The following is an 18,364-nucleotide window of genomic DNA, read 5'->3' as shown; positions in this document are numbered from 1 at the left end:
TGAAACGAGTGCCGAGCACAAAGAAATAAGTCAATCCGGCTGAAACTCGGTGTGTTTCTTCAAGAAGATGCTTCTAACTTAACATAACCTCGAAACGTGCCAGTAATGCCATCTAGCAGACTTTGCACGGATTTTTCAAACGACCCTCGCATATCTATCCATTTTTTTCTTCTAACAAAATTATTAGAGATGCTTTATGTTAATAGCATGAAATTAATTGTAAACACACCCACACAAATTTCTTATTATTTGTGTCCATTTTCTAACCTCGGGCTGCCTTGAACAAGCAGGTACATTTATTTAATGCAGGGCGACACAAAAAAACAACTCAAAATAAAAAAACGAAGAACAACATAAATACCAACGTGGTGACAAGCCAATGCGGCAATGGTACTGAACAACCAAGTAAGCAAACAAACAAACAAAAAGGAGAACAATGAAAAAACAAAACTTAAGTCATGAAAAACTAATCCAACAACAGTCCACAGTCTACAATAAGTGCCGTCGGTAATCGCCTCTGAGTGGTGTGGCTAAGGTATCGGCTGTTAAAATGTCGTCTCCACGCATGCGTGCAATCGTTTTGTTGGCTCATTGAATGTGTCGTCGATGCGCATGCCGAAAAGCATGTCGATTAGATTATGCGCCACCGTTGGGCAGCACAGAGTCCAGCGCACAGACACAATCCCGGTGACTTTGTGGCAGGTGCATGCATACGCAATAAACGGCTACGCATGCATGCCACATGAGTGCATACATATGTACGCACTCACACACATACACACATGTATGTGTGTATGCTACTCATTGGTCACTTCCTGATGTTTTAATCAGTTGCTACCTGTCCGGCCGTCCGACTGCCCGAATGCCGGCGTGGATGCTGCGACTCCTAGCAGCACAAGCTTACTTGCTCCGTTGCTGTTGCAGCTTGTTAAATTAATGACGCAACATGACTCGGCTTGCTCGCCGCCAAAACAGAGGCGTGTACATTTAATAAGATTTATTAGAACATTCGTTATTGGCGCAGGACCCCGAACGACGTTGGTCGCTCCAATTTCACGTACCTCGCCGGCATGGCTGAGGTGGTGGGAATATGTGGCAACATACATACACGCATACATTTTGCTCGTGTCTTTCGCTGCACCGGTTGCGAGTTGCTGGTGAAATTTTGCGATAAATTGTCAAATTAATCGCTTGGCCTCGCGTTCAAATGCCCAGTGCCTCGGTGTCTTGTAACATTTGGTTTTGGTAGCACTTTTTCTTCGGACAATTGGTGGCAAAGTGCGCTATTAATTTCGTTCCTAAAGATGTTTTCGTGCAGATTATTGACATTTCAGTTGCATGGCAGCATGAGTTCGAACTTTGGCGTAATTAAAAGTGGGCTTATGCTGTGGGCCAGTGCAGGTTGTCGGCACATTTGTGAAAGGTTAAAAGCGGTAAGTGAATGTAATTTTTCGGTTGCAAGATTAGTTTTCAATTACCAGTGGCGCAGATTGCCGAAAACAATTTAGTTTGCTTCTATAATTGTTATATAGCCCCTAGTTTTGCTTCTTGCACTTTTGTTTCCTTTGATTCATTGCTTGGCTGTTAGTTTTGCTCTGCTATAAATTAACCACTTAGTGCCGCTTACAAACATCCATCAGACGGATATAAATTAATAAAAAACGTAATATTTATTGAATCAATAAAATCATAATTGCAGTTGATATGAAAGGTTGTAGAAAACCGCATTTGATGGATAGCAAAGGGCAGCATTGAGTGAACCACCAGACAAGAAAGCATCGTAAGCAAGAAATATTTTGGTAAAGGGCACAAAGACCCAAGCGGAGTTTCATTTTCGTTTATTTCAATGTCTAAAATATAATTATAGGTTAAACAGACCACTTACAGCTATTAAGAAAATAAATAAAAAAAACAGTTTAGAAATTTATAAAACTCATTTTTTGACCCCATAAAGTCAAGCGGAATAGAACTCAAGATCTCATTGAAGATCTCATTTTGAGTAAAAAAGTGCAGGTGCTAATGAAAAGAGAAAGTATGTATCAAAGATTTTCTCAGTTGGGCTGAGTGCAATGATAAATGTCATCATGTTTTTCAACGTTTTTTGGCTTTTGGCTTTTCCGAGTATAAGACTGATTTTCGGCTCTGAATGTAACTTGAAAATTAATATTATTTCTCGCCTTTTTTATACAAACTTGTTATTTAATGGTTCGATTTATCTAAAGTCTATATTGATCTGAAATCTATTCTTTCGCAAGATCTACACTTATTTACACTAGTTTACAAATAATAAAAGATATTTTTGCTCAGTGCTTAAGATCAGTGCGTTTTTAATTTTTTTTAATTTCAGAAGTATAACTTTTATTGAATAATATATTTTCGATTGATGTAGAAACCGCAAAAATTAAAAACAAAATTAATAAAACATTTAAAAATAAAAGAATTAGAAAAAAAATGAAAAAAAATTTTAATCAGAAAAAATGGGAAAAAATAAAAAACAAAATTAATAAAAAAAAATAATTAAAATATAAAAAAATTAGAAATAAAATTTGAAAAAAATTTTAAATTAAAAAAATTAAAAAAAATTTTTAATTAGAAAAAATTAAAAAAAAGATTTTAAATTAATATAGCAAAAATTAAAAAAAAATAAAAAAACTAAAAAAAAAATAGATTAGTATGCAAAAATTACGAGCTGCAATGTAAAGAGTTCATGGCTTTAACTTCTTATAATAATTCATTAGTTGAAAATATGCCTTTACTTTTCCTTAGGGAAGCATAGAAAACCTCGACATTTTTTTCATTTTCAAGCTATAACATTCTTGCGGTACATGAGCGATCGGTCCCAGAAAGTTTTTTAAGTGCACTTTTTTTATACATTTTACGAGAATCTACGTAACTGATTTGTCTTCAAAACTTTGCTTTTCCGCATAGCTCATCTGATGACAATGAAATTTTTCTTAGTCGTTTGTTTGTGGCGCTGAAATATATGGAAATATATTTTCAAAAACCTTTTTTACGCACAGCTTTAGTTAACCCTTGGAACCACTTTCCAGTTTTAATGGTTGGTTAATTTCGCTTCTAAGCCGAGGTTTGATAACTACCTGTTAGCTTGAAAAGATAAAGTTTGGTTAACAGAAATCGGGTTGGTATGAAAAAACAACTCGGCTTCCAAATTCTCTCTTCTTTGTTGAGCCGTTTTTTCAATGTTTGGCTGATTTTCCTTTTAACGCGAGGTTTGTTAGCCGCCTGTTAGCTTAAAAAGATAAAGTTTGATTAATAGGTTAGGGTTGGGTTATTAATATTAAAAAGAACGCGGCTTTCACCTTCCTTATTTCTTTGGAGGATAAATATTAGTGTTGCAGGCCAGCGCAATTCAATTAGCTTAGGAAAAATGCACTTTGCTGCATTCGTTGCATGAGGAGAAAATAAACTCTTGATAATTATACCCTCTTCCTAATACATAAAACTGGGCAATAACTCATGCCTGAAATATAAAAAAATAGCAAGAAATCGTAAATGTAGTTTTATAATAAAATAAAAAAGCTTAAAAATCTGGAATAACTACATTTCTCAGCAGTACTTTTGACCTGCAATTTAATGTGTGTTGATATATTAGAAAAATCAATTGCAATCACATATATAAAAAAACACAAAAAAAAATTGTCTCTTCTAAGTTCACCAAAGAGCCTTCGCATAAATTTTCCACGAATTCACTCAAAATTTTCCAGAAGCTTTTGAAGTATTCAGTATTAATGATTTTGCTCCACAAATGGAGGGACCTACAGTTTGAAGCCCACTCCAAACGGCAAATGGGTTTTATGAGGAGTTTTTTCATGGTAGAAAAACACTCGGAGGTTTGCCATTGCCTGCCGAGGGGCAACTGCTTTTAGAAAACACTTTTGATGTTTCAAGCATGGAGATTCGAACCTACGTATTCCCGAATGCTAGTCAAGCAGCAACCTATATAAAATGTATGGAGTCTTTATTAACCAGTTTTCGGGGTTTAAATGCTACTGAAGGAATTTAGGTATGTTGTACTTGTTGTTATTGAAGTGGTTCAGTATTTCCACTGAAATAATCTTAATTAGTGCCGTTTTACTACAACTGTCCTCGTGGGAAGTCATATTTTTTTTGTGTTTGCTTCTATATCAGGTCCATTTAGTGAGGTCCAAGCATATTTGCTGCTATGCTTTATGTCTGAGATCTCATAAATTTGCTGTAAGAAGAGCTTACCGAAGAAGCGAAGTCGTGCCCTAGCTAGCCCTGGACATTAATTTAGGTATTCACTTATTTATTTTCATTTAAAGGAATATCTAGAGAAAATTTCCTTAACCCACTCTTTTATGGAAAAAAGTGGTCTATCTTCTGCTAATCAACTTAAATTAACCAGTCTATAGTTTCGTCTACTCATCAGCACCTGAAATGTTTCTTTCGAAAACAAACAGCTGTATTCCGCTCCACCATCAACAACTTTGTATTAATAAGCGCTCTATTTTCCTGCTGGTCACCGAGCTCATTAGGTGTTTGCAAAAAATTCTTCTGCAGGAATTCGTATAACCAGTACGAGTATATGGATACGCAGCTACGGCAACTCTTTATTGTGGTGCAATTGAGCCTTTGCATTGCCATGCGCCGCTATCTTGAACTGTAAATAGCTGGCGTGCGATAGTAAATTACTGAAGACATATTAGCGTTTGCTTAGATTTATGAGGCTCTCTTTGCAGCAAAAATTGCAAGACAGTTTTTTCTCGCTCCGTTTCTAACTAACTACGGTTCTTACTAATGCTGCAACTAAGACTTCTACTAAGTACTTTCATATATTCCTTTTCTTTTTTCTACCATTGCAGGTGATCGCAAACGATCGGAGGCAATTGACGAGTGGAATTTGTGGCGGCAAGCGCCATCATCAACATGCAGCAGCTGCTCCGCTCATTACTACTGTTCAACGTATCATTGCTGAGCTGCTGCTGCTGCTGCTGTTGTCATTGCTCGTGCCTGGGCTAGGCTTGTCAATCACGTGCAAGGAATTGACACAAAGCGATGCGAGCGAGTGGCTGGATGGAAACGTAGCAGTTCAGCTGTTAAGGTAAGGAAAATGGGAAATTCGGTATGTTGTTGTAAAGTATAAATGTAGATTTGTACATGAGTGTGTATGTATGTGTGGTTGCTTGAATGTAAGTTAGCAACTCAGATCACTTGCTGTCTGTGCGACCAACTGTCACTTCCTGTATTCAGTGTGGCCTGCGACTAGCGGATGTGGTACGGCAACCAGTTTGCCAATTGATTGTTAATAAGTTCTTTAAAATGCTAAGCAATAAATTGATTTTTTTCTTAACATTTTTAATTTCATATTTCGTACATTGATTGAATTAATTACTGCCATTGATTGAAATGTTAATTCAAATAATTTAACTTGATAATTTTTTGAATTGAGCTTAATTAGCAAATACTAATTTGTCTTTAACCACTCTTCACATTTTTCTTAATGGCTTATCATCAATTGTTAATTATACAAAGTTGCCGCAAACAGAAAGTAAGCCACTCAAGAAAAAATTTGTTTATAGTAAAATGAAAGACCTGAAAAGCAGCCAGCAGCGTTGAGACAATCATGAAATTGTAAATTTGAAGAAAGAGAAGAAAAATTGTATTGAAGTGAAAAATTTATGAACAAAGTGGTATTTAAATGTCTATTGTGGCTGATTGTGCGCGACTGATAATAACGGCAGTAGCGCTACAAAGAAATCAATGGTGAAAAAGCAATAAAATAACGAAAAATATGTTGAGGGTAGCTGTCAGTGCTTAGCCTTAGAAAAGAAATGAAGAGACTCTGTGAGGGTTAACGAAGAAATTATTGTATGATTGTGCCAAGAAAGTGCTATTTATTTTTCATTGTTCCAAACCCCAATTCCACTTCAAACACGATTATATAAATTCTAATTAATTGGAGATGCTGCTTCATTGTTTCATTTCAAAGCCAAATAGAGACAAAACTATTAATCATTATTTGTGGCAAAATATGAATAACAAATTGACAACAAAGCAATAACTCAAAATTTCGATAGATACAGCGGATTGAGCAGGCAAACGTTGCAAAGCAGCTGAACCCTGCAGGCAAATCTACGAGTTAGTAATGAACTGATGTGTGAGTAGTGAAATCAGGAGCACTATTGGTTTCAATGACTTCTGTGTTCCAAATAAGTCAATAATGAATTTCACGTAGTATTATCATCGGAAGTATTAAAAGTTCATTAATACATTACTTTCAAGGTGGTTCGCAACTAGTGAATTCAGGACCACTATTAGTTTCAATAACTTTTCTTTTCCGCATAAGCAAATGGTGAATTCTGCATGTTATTATCATCGGAAGTGTTAAAAGTTCACTACTGCAATACTTTTAAAGTGGTCCGCAACTAGTACTAAATTCGAAAGATGTGTTCCACTGCGCTCAGCATCCTTTTTAACTACTTCAACATTAATATTAAACTCAAAAATTATATTTCTGAGCAATAAAATCGAAAAATAATTCACGCTACTGTCACTAGTTATTCCTTGATACCTGCAACTCCAAGTAAATATTCGATACTTTTACCCGAAGCAAAGAGAAAACAAACTAAACTCAAGGGTTTTTCAAATTTAACTCCTACAAAACCGCCTAAAACAGCACATTTAATGATTCATCATGTGAAGTTAACATTCGAATACCACAAAAAGTCTCTCGAAAGAAAACTACAAAATTTTCTGGTCCTGCCTAAACAGGAAAACCATCAGAGGTACAGCCTATACAGGTACAACACGGTGCTATTTGTGGTAGGCTTGATTACTTGCTTTTACTATTTGATACTGTTTTGATATTTCCACACTCTGAAGACAGATGCCGTGACTGGCAACAAAAGTTGCGAAGTGGTTCGAAACTAGGGAAATCATACCAGTTGGAAACCAGAAATTTTATTTACTGGCTGAAGTTTGCTACGCAGGGTAGTGTAAATACAAATTGGAATGTATGTATGTGTGCTACTAAAGACACCTCAACTGCTTACACACATATGTAGTATAGGGGTTTTATAACATATAGGGGTATAATAATTTGCTACTCCAAAAGTAGCAAGGCCAAAATTTTTAACATCATAGAATTCAATAGTGATCAGAGCTTGGATATTTTTAAAAGTTATTACCGTAGCACTGAAACAGTGCGCTCTATTAAATATGTAACACCCCGGACCAAGCACCGAAAATATCGTATCCGTGCACTCACAGTACTCGGGGGAATATCATTTTTTAAGTTCAAGGCTGATTTAACAATAAAGCAGTAAATGAAATTATTGCTTTTATCTGTTTTTCTATATTTTGGTCTCACTCAGAGGTCTTCTTTAGGCACTCTTGGCTGTGCTTGGTCGTCTTTAGCGTAAAGTCTTTGTATCAGATGACGCCTCGCATCTCGTCCAAATGTGCTCTACAAGTTTATGTACAGCCCTATTGAAAAACCCTTTCTGTTTTGCGGCTTTTGTTGTTTAAGCTGTAGGTTTGGAAATATTATTGTATGATTTTTAAGCGCACACCTTTTGCTTCTGTCTTTTTTCGTGTGATTTTCGTTGCTATTCTGGGCTATTAATTTTTATCTTTTTTTGAGATGAAATTTTCTTTTTTAACTTTTTGTTATTACTTTTGCTGTTATTTATAATTATTATGAAACTAATATACTTAGTCAGCAACTTTTGCCTTTTGAGAGTATTCGACGTAGTTAATGTAGCTTTTTGTAGAACTTCAAAGTGCTGGCTTGTTTTTTATGCTTTTCTCGCACGTTAGGCATATTTTTAAAAGCCTTAGCGGAGTATGAGTAATCCAAATATTCTGCAGATACTTAATATATTTTTAAACGCCCATTGGGTGCGGCAACAGGCTTGAGTAGTTTTTTTTTCAGACAATCTGTGTATAGAGAAGAAAGATATTCAATTGTATTTGTTCTGAAAATTATCTCAATAGAGTACTCCTATTACGAAAAAAAGCTATCCAGACACAGGCCTGTGAGTGAAAGTTGGCGCATTCGTATTTGCGATTCAAATTTTTTTTCTTTTTTAAAGACTCGACAGTACGCAAAACTTAAAACTCAACTCAGATTGACTATAGTTGATCGAATTAATAGAAATTCTTTCAGGTTTGCTGACCAGGCATAGTGCGTTTGGTTTGTTCGAAGTATATGTTTGCCCTTAAGTCATTACAAAATGCTTTTTCTGGTAGTAATGTAAACTTGAAAATGCGAGTAATTTCAGCAAATGCCAATAATTTCATGAAATCTCCTGTTCTTTAGTAGAACAGCCTTCAGTTAGCCATAAAAAATACTGAATTTTTGTTTACTCAATTTTCCTCTAAGAAACTGCGTGCCACAAATCCTTAAGCGGTCATTTCAGATTTGAATAAGTTAGAAAAGTTCAGTTGGAATTATTGAAAACTTCCTTTAGCATAGTTTCAGAACACCTTTGGTCAGTATAGACTTAAACAACCAAAGTATAACCCGCACTCCATACTCATTGCCCGCACCATCTGTCGTACACCAGCAAGGGAATGTGAACCGCATACGGCAAATTCCGTTCTTTCTCACTTCTCACATGACGCTCGGCATTTTTTTGTAAGACAAATTCAAATTATGCGTTTCAAAATGCGCATACACACACACACATACATACCTACACACATTCGTTCATATTGCCATATTGTATTTACATTCAATTGCCTCTGCTCTGTGCCTCCTGCTCCATTCCCATCCGTTTGCGCAGCTAAGCAAACTGGTTTAGACAATGATTCATCAAACATCCGTCACAGCACAACAGGCAACAAACAGGCTAACAACAGGTAGCTGACAGCATAAAAACAATAACAACAACAAAAAAGTAACAGATAAAGAATAATAAAAAACAAAATAACACTCGAGTTTCGTTGTTATTGGCCAGAGCTTGGTTTGCTTGGCTCACATTCGACTGACACGACCACCACAATTACATCCGGTAATTTAATGTAATTTTAGATTTTTCTCATTTAAATCGCATGCAATGGAAAAATAAATGGGAGGAAAAGTTGAAAAAATATATCTACGCATATATCTGTATATATGTATGTACGTGTATATGTATATATAATTTATATATGGTTGTGTATGCATAAAGGAATGTACTGGGGCAGAGCGAAATGCACACATACACTGCTAATATATGGGTGTATATATGCACACTTGTACTACTTATCTATGTTTGCGTGTATGTGAATATATTGAGCGGTGACCGATAGTCAGTTAGAAATAAAAAACAACATACTAACGGCAAAAGTAATAGGCGAGCGGTCACATTTGTTTAGAAATTAATTTGAATGTGGTAAAAGTTAGGCTAGGTTTTGCTGTGATTCAACCGTAAATTTCTTTAGCTAGTGCCGTGATTTAAATATCAGTCACTTTACGTTTCGACTGAGTGATAGGAAATATCGGTGCTAGTAAATCTTAGCTAGACCTTAGCGTCCAGATCGTTAAACTATTTGTGGAAAAGGTTGAAAGGGCATTAAATAATAGAAATAAAATAAAACAAAAAATAAAATAATGAAATTAAATAACAAATAATAATGAAATAAAAAAAATTAATAATAATGAAATAAATCAAAAAATAATAATGGTAATAAATATTGCTGGTAAGAGATTAATTTTAAGAGTTGCTGACTAATAATTTGCAATTAGCACCCTTTTCGCATTTTGCAACCCAGTGAGCTCTACTAATCAAGCCGATAATTTATTCCTAACTTTTGCACTTTAACTTTCTTCGTTTACTTAATTGTAAAGGTAAGAATAAATGTTTAGTTCTTGACTTTAAAGTACATTTTGACTCTTTTCGTTCATTTCATTCAATGATAAGAAAAAATTTCCAGTTATTAAACTAAAGCAAGACTTGCGTAAAAATCTATTAATTTTCAGCTAATCTGGTCATTGTTCATTTAACCTTAGTTAAATTCGCTGCACTTCAGTTCATTTTAAGCTTAATCACAAAATTTAAAGAGCACTAAAACTAAATTAGTATTCTTCTTCTTGCTTGGCGCGATAACCTCTTATGCGATATTGGCTGAGTTTAACAAAGTGCACCAGTTGTTTCTTTCTCGTGCTAACCGGCGCCAGTTGGACACAACAAATGAAACCCAGTCCTTCTCCACCGGAGCTTTCCCACGCAGAGGAGGGACTCCTTTTTTTTGTTAGCACCAGGTGGTACCGCATCGAATACTTTCAGAGTTGGAGCGTTTTTATCCATTCGGACGACATGCCTACTTAGTCCAAAGTAGCACTTGTTGGCTAGAGATATTCTACGCTGGATTTCAAGGCTGACATTGTTATCCGTGTTAATGCTGGTTCCTAAATAAACGAAGTCTTTTACAACCTCGAAATTATAACTGTCAACAGTGACGTGGGTGCCGATACGCGAGTGCGCCGACTGTTTGTTTGATGACAGGAGGTACTTCGTTTTGTTCTCGTTCACCACCAGACCCATTCGCTTTGCCTCTTTATCCAGTTTGGAGAAGGCAGAACTAACAGCTTGGTTGCTAACGCTGATGACGTCAATATCATCGGCATACACCAAAAATTGTATGCTTTTATAAAAAACTGTACCAGAGGGTTTAAATTTTGCCGCTCGCACGATCTTTTCCAGCATCAGGTTAAAGAAGTCACACGACAGCGAGACTGGTTGACAGTCAGAAATTCGTTTGATATCAAACGGCTCGAGAGGTACCCACCACTTCTGATGATTCTGATAGCACTGCTGGTATTGAGTATCGTCATTTTGTATTAGCCGTATTAGTTTCACGGGGATCCAAATTCAGACATCAAGGCATCGATAAAAAAATTTTAAAATCGACAAAAAGATGGTGTGTGTGTCGATTCTCCTTTCATCGGTTTTTTCTAAGACTTGGCGTTTTCTGAATATTTGGTGGATTGTGCACTGGATACCAGTCGCCAGATCGCTGTGTTTGTTATTATTGGAAAAGAAATGTTGAAAACTTCTGTAAGCCGCCAAACTTTCTGGTAGAATTTTCGGGTGTTTCTCCTATTGGCCAGCATCTCAAGCTCAATGCACTCACTTATTTCGTCCTCTCGTTTATTACTTCTGATAATATAATACGTCCCTCCTTATTAGATTAGTATAGCTTCTTTTCTAGCAGATACAATATAAATTCAATTTCTAAATTAGAATACAATAATATACAAATAATCGAATAAAAAGTTAGAAAAATTCCACAACTTGTTAATCCGAAAAACAAGGGTTTTAGTTAGAATTTCTAGACGAACTATTAGTATGCATTTTTATAGATTATTAAATGAAAGTTTGAAGTTGCTGAAAATTTCCGGTGATTTTTTATAATGTTTTTCCTTCATGCATTTTCTCCATATATAAACCAAGGTGATGCATTTGGATTTATATGGTCTTTGTAAAACGTCAGCTGTTATAATTTTGTAAAAAAATACTAAAAATTAAAAAGAGAAGAAAAGTAGCCGTAACTTCTATAAAACATATTACAAATTAAAAAAAAAGTTCAAAACGGGTAAAAATGTTGATTTGCTAGCATTTGTCGCGGGCTGAATAGTTCTTGAGTATGCTCAGGTGAGCTGTATTTATATGAGGTTGGTTGAGAGAAAGCGGCGTTTAAAAATTTTATATAAAGGGTTTTTCAATAAGGGCGGGTAGATGTTGAAATGGAATAAAATGGCGTTTTCTGTGTGGCACGTAGCGCCGACCTGCTGGAACCACATGTCGTCTAGGTCCATAAGGTTCAATATGGGCCATAAGAAATTGGAAGGGCCACCACGTCTACCGAAAAATGGGCGCAATGCACGCAACGTTTGCGTTAATGAACACTCTTTTTGATAATAAAGTTTTATCATTTGGACGTGCTGTTCAATCGTGTAACTTGCCATGATGATTTGGCATAAACAACTGAACAATAAACAAAAGATTTGACAGATGTAACCAAAACAAAATGGCTGCCACAGGGCGCCAAAATCGACCCGCGCCAATTGAAAAACCCTTTACTAACTATAAGTAATATTTTTCAGTTTCGTGCAAAAATAATCCTGGTCAATTATTGAATTTAATAAATTAGTTTAATAATCGAGTTAACGTTGTAATCAGTAGCCCCTTCAATAGTGTCCGTAGTGAGCCATCACATGACTAGTGACTGCTGTGACTAGTGACAAGCCAAAACGCACTTAGTTTCTTCGCTACTATCAGTCCATCCATTGGCATTCCTGCGACTCTAATTTCCCAAGTTAAATCAATGCGTCATTAGAAATACAGTTTTAATTATTTGCCCCGTTTTCTGTTTTTCCTTATCGTCAATGGGCGCGACAACTGCATGCGCTCTGTACGATATTTACTTTGCTGTATTTACCTTTTTACGTGCGACAATTTAAAAGTAAATAAGTGTTGGCGATAACTGCATGGCAATTTGAATGAAAGCGCGCTTGTCACAAAGAATATTGCAAGTGGAAAATTGAATTGCAGGGCTGACGTAAAAAGAAAATTAAATGAGTAAATTATGAACACAAAAAAAACAAAATCAGAGGAAAGGAAAGCGAAAGATGAGAAAGAAGACCAAGTGTAGAGTGTAAACGTGCATAAACTATATTTCAGATATTTCTCGCTTAGCTGAGCATGTACAACTATTGGTACTTTCACGCACACATGCCCACCCATACATACATAAATAAGTAACCTTACTTTTCCTATACAAACAGTCTATTTTCACTATTTTATATAGAATACTTTATCGTCAGCATGTTGTTCTTGCTTTTGTTTGTTGTTGTAACTATGCAGCACCTAAATGGCCTGATCTAATAAGCATTTAACCTTATATGCCCAATTGACCATTTTAGCCGATTTGGTCAGCCACTTTGGTTAGCCGTTTTGGTTGGATCAGTAGAACGGTTCATGTCAGGCGGTTCATCAAATAAGCCGTTCTTTGCAGCTGAGTCTACAACAACATTCTCAGTGGCTAACATTCACGTACTTGTATCTATCTACACATCTGTGTGTGCGTGTGTGTGTATGTGTGCTGTGCCCGTTACACTCAGCACTTGGGTTTATGTATTTCCAGCTGAATGCGCTTCGAATCGGTGTTGTGCTTGCAAATGATTAATGATCTGCTGTTTTCTATTGCCACATCTAATTTATTTTCGAAAAAATTTCCTACAAATTAGTGTGCACTGCTTTTTTGGTATTTCGGTGGGGATTTTTTTATTTTTGTGTAGAGAGGTGAATGCTTAAAAAAAAAACGAAAATAAAAATTGTATAGAAAGTCGCTCTGTTGCTCAGTTGAGTGGAATAGACTAATGAATATTAATAAAGAAATTTGGCTTTAATATTCAAGATACAAATCGAAAATAAATATCAGGAAAATACAATTTTACAATTAGGCAGAAGAAGTATTTTTATCATTTATAAAGCAGAAGATTAGCAAACTGATTGAGATGTAAATTTAGTGAACTCAAATTTAAACTATAATAGCTTTCTAACCAGATTTCAAATAATTGAAAATGAGTGAGTTTTCTAAGCAGATTTGTAGTAATTGAAAAATGAGTGAGTTTTCTAACCAGATTTCAACCAGATTTGAAGTGAACTTTAGTAATATTTTCTCTTGACTGAAAAAATTGTAATAAGAATGCATAATCAGGTCAGGTTGGTTGAATACGAAGGATTTAGTAAGGTAATAGCCGTCACTTAGTTGACTGATGTGGCAATATTAAGTCGAGTATTGCCGTAATGGAAAATTACGCACTCATGTCGAGACGAATATTCTGGTAATTTTTGTTTTAATACAATTTTTAAACTAATCAACTGTTGAGGGTACAAGTGAACCGATAACATCGCTAGGTTTTAATAGCTCGATTTATGTCACTTTTCTTTGGTTACAGCGACAAAACAACAATGTCTTCTTACGATGAATATTCAGCATCGTAGGCAATGCGCTTCCATGCGCTTTCCCGTCTTAAAATTGTTGGCCAATAACATTTCTTTTTATGTATCTAAAAGATAATTAAAATCATAATTTGGTCTGCGACATGTCCTTCGTAATTTCCAGGAACCAGTAAAGTTTACGCATTTTATGAAAAGCCCATAAAATTTAATTTAAAAAAAGCCGCCGCTACTCCAAATTCTTAAGTGAAATTTTGTAATACTTCACCTCCAAGGCAACACTTATTTAGTGCAAATTTGACATTATTGAAAATAACTTAACTTACTTCCATACCTCATTACCACAAACAAAAAATTGTAAAGTGGGGGTACTCTAGTGATCGAAATTTCGTATATTGCAAATGAAGAAAAAAAAACACAGTCGTTTAATATTGGATATACTTTTCGACATTAACTACAAGGAATATATAAAAAATCAACCAATACAACCGTTCAAGTGGTACTTCTGGGTCTTATAGAGAAAATTAACTAATCTTTTCAGCACCAGCTTGCACTCAATGCAAAACTACTATTTTAAGCCTTTAAGAATGTGACATCTCGCATCGCTTTCCGATGCCGTGAGCCTTCCACTCTTATGACGCTCAATTTCCTCTCTTTTGTAGGAAATTCAATGCTTTGAGGGCTCTGAGAATTGTTGCTTGTGGCACTCTATTTTACAATTTCTCTCAATTGTAAGAAATTTATTGCTTTTAGGTGCTTAAGAATAGATCTTTCGCTTTCTTGGCTTCGTTGTGAAATTAAAAACTTTTATGACTTGAAACTAAGGGCGCGCATATTTTCAATACTTCAGTATGTCCATTATAAACTTCTGAAAATATTTACTTGACAACTGTCAGCCGCACTTTATTCGACCTGAAGAAGCAAGGGGGAGACTTCGCGAATAACCGAAAGGAAAGAATTTTCAGAAAGATATTGAAGGAAAGTTGAAAACTCTTAGTTAAAAATTTTTATTTTTTTATTAAAAATTATTTTTTAGTTAAAATTTATTTTGGTTAATTTTATTTTTTAATTAAATTAATATTTAAATAATTTTTTTTTTAATTTGTTTTGTAATTATATTTGTAATTGCTAAGAAAGTTTTTCAAAGCAGGTTGAAAACTCTCAGTTAAAAACTATTATTTAATAAAAATTTATTTTTTTTTATGTTGTAATTACTAAGAAAGCTTTTGAATGCTAGTTGTAAACTCTCAGTTAAAAATTATTATTCTCTTTTTGCTCAAAATTTTTCTTTTAGTTAAAAGTTATTGTTTATGCTGTAATTACTAGCAACCTTTTACCGTACCAGTTACATTGAACTTTCAGTAAAAAAAACAGCACAAACTCCATTTCTCATTGATGACTCCCATATGGAATTCACCCATAATCCAATTCCATATTTCAACTCAGTTCTTTGGCTTGCGGTCGCCGAATAACCAAATTGGACATTTTGTTTTACCAAATGCGGAAAATGGTTGTATGCCAACGAAGCTAATAAAATAGAGAAAAAAGTCTCCAAAGAATTGGCCAAAGGAGCAGGAAATCTTTAGCACTGCTTGTAAAGCTGAAAAGAGAAATGAACAACGAATTGTTCAACTAAAAAACTGAGGCCAATGCGACCGTAAAATTTTATATCGGCCATAACTTTGTATTCGTCGGAAGAGATAGGGGTAAGTACAGGTAGAATTCTTGTAGCGACGAATGTGAAAGCAGTCGACAGAAAAAATAAGAAAAAATAATAAAAGAAAATGTATAAGATAGCAGGCATTGTTGTTGTAGCTGTTTGCCGCATGTAAATGCGCTTAAGGTAGAGAAGAGAAATAGAAAAATTGCAAGCAAATCAGACAAGCGAGGCAGCAGTTCACAGGCGCATGCAAATAAGTCTCACTAAATCAGTGCGAAGGAAAAGCAGAAAACAAAAAAAAAAAAAAACAAAAAGAGGGGGGAAACACGTGAATTTAAACTACTTATTATACTTACATGTATTTATATGTGTATATGTATATGTGCATGTATGCATGCTTGTATGTAGCCAATAATATATTAAATGTGCAACTAATATTACCAGGTTAGTAACAGTATGAGCTGGCAGCACAGTGAGCGTGCATTTAGACGAATACATTTTTACATACATACAGACATATAATTTGTATCTACACAAACCGTCACATATGTAAATGGCTACGCGTTTTTGTATTGCCGTATTACTGCTGAAGCTGTAAATTCTACGAGCACATTAAATTCCGCTTAATTTCTTTCAACTGTACTTTGAAACATTCGCTGCAGAACTGACTTGCGCCGTTCGTTTTGTGAAAGAAGCACTGTCCAGTTGGGAGACTCGAAAACAAATTTTAATGCGATTTTAAGCGTTTAATACTACATAAGTAGGCTTATCAGTTTTCGCTTTTAGCTGCTTTTTAGCGTCTTGCCTGAGACCGTCCACTTTATTAAACGCTTAACAGTCTATTTGCCATTGAAGCGTTAAGGCAATCATTTTCTTCTTAGAGCAACAACAACTAATACCTTTGCTTTTCGTGCTACCAAATATCAGCAACTTTGGCGCAACTTTGGCCTCTTTGGCTTCCTTGGCTTCTTTGACTGCAATCAGCGTCGCAGCGGTAAAATGTTGTCACTGCTCGTATAACTGCACACTGACTTTGTTGTGTTTCGGTGGTTTGGCTGCTTTCGCTAATGACTGTGTGTGCCAGCTCGTACACGCATACGTAAATGTGAGTGTTGGTGAATGCTCTCTTATCGCGCCAAGTGGTCATTCGCTGCCACTTTTAAGTGGCAATTTTACGTTTAAATATGACAGCCGATTTCACGGTCGCGCTTGTTTGACATAAAATCGATGACAAAGTCGTCGATAATGTACGTAAGTACACGAATAAATATTTGTGGCCGAGTGTTTGGCGCTTAGGTTGAATGTGTAAAGAATGGGAAAATAAATAAAGTGTCTGTGTGTGAGGAAAAAAGAGAAAAAATAAAATTGGAAAAAATAACAAGCAAAAAAATAAAAATGTGTTAAAATGAAGTCAAATAATATATAATTAAATACAATTAAAAGTGGAGTTTACAAATAAAATAAAATGAACAAAAGTATCAAAATAGAACTAAAGTACAAAAAAAAATTTGTAAAAAAAATTTTAATTAAATAGAATCACATAAAATGAATATAATGAAATAAATACAATAAATAAAATAATGAAAGAATTAAGTAAAACGAAATAAGTTAAGAAAAAAAACCAAAGTATATATAAAAAACTAAAAATGATTAAAAACAACTAATAAAATAAAAATATAAAAAAAAAAATATTAATAATAAAAGAAATTAAATAATATAGAATAAAATTATACAAAAAAAAAAAAAAATAAAATAAAATAAAATGAGGGAATGTAATATTAAAATATATACAATTTTCAATACTTAATAAAAATAGAAATAAAAAACTTACAGGAATTAAAATTAAATAATATTGTAAATAAAAAACAACTTTTATAAAATTAAGTAAAATAAAAAATAAAAGCAACGAAAACAAGAAAAAAACTATAATAAAGTTAAATAGCGTTTAATTAAATTAAACTGAATGAAGTGGAAGCAATGGAAGTAAGAAAAAAAATAAAATGAAATAAAAAAAAAATAAAATAAAATAAAACCTTATTAAACAAAAACAAAAAGATGTTTTATAATTTAATTAATTATATATAAAGTCTTGAAAAATAATTATTTAAAAAGAAGAATGGTGTAAAAGAAAAAAACCAAAGAAAAGTTATTTAAATTAGAAAATAAGAAGAAAAAATTAAAAAAAGAAAATAGATGCATTAAAAATAGATAAAATATAATAAAATAATATATAAAAGTAATATAAAGAATAATAATAAAAATAAATAAAAGTAATAATAAATACCATATAACAACAAAACGAAATACAATTAAAAGAATTAAAAAAATAAAAAATTATTGTAATTTTCACAAAAAAGTTAGAAATAAATACATAAAAAATAGATAAAATACAATAAAATAATGTAAAATAAAATTAAATAAAAAAAAAATTTTATAGAAAAAAAATAAAAGTTAATTTTATAAAATTAAGTTAAATAAAACAAAGTATAAAACAGTGAAAACAAGAAAAGAACTATAAAAATGTGAAATAATATTCCATTAAATAATAAAAACCAAATGAAACAAAAATAAAATAACATTGGAAAAAAATAAAGTTAATCAAAATTAAATAAAAAGAAAATAAAAATAAATTTTATAAAATGAAATGAAATATCAAAAACAATAAGAAAAAACAAAAAATCCCAAAGGAATTAAAATATGTAATAAAAAAAATTAATGAATAAAAAAATAAAAATAAATTTTATAAAATGAAATGAAATATCAACAAAAAAAA

The sequence above is a fragment of the Anastrepha obliqua genome, chromosome 5 (genome assembly GCF_027943255.1).
Source record: "Anastrepha obliqua isolate idAnaObli1 chromosome 5, idAnaObli1_1.0, whole genome shotgun sequence".
NCBI lineage: Eukaryota > Metazoa > Arthropoda > Insecta > Diptera > Tephritidae > Anastrepha > Anastrepha obliqua.
Note: the sequence above shows the minus strand (reverse complement) of the source record.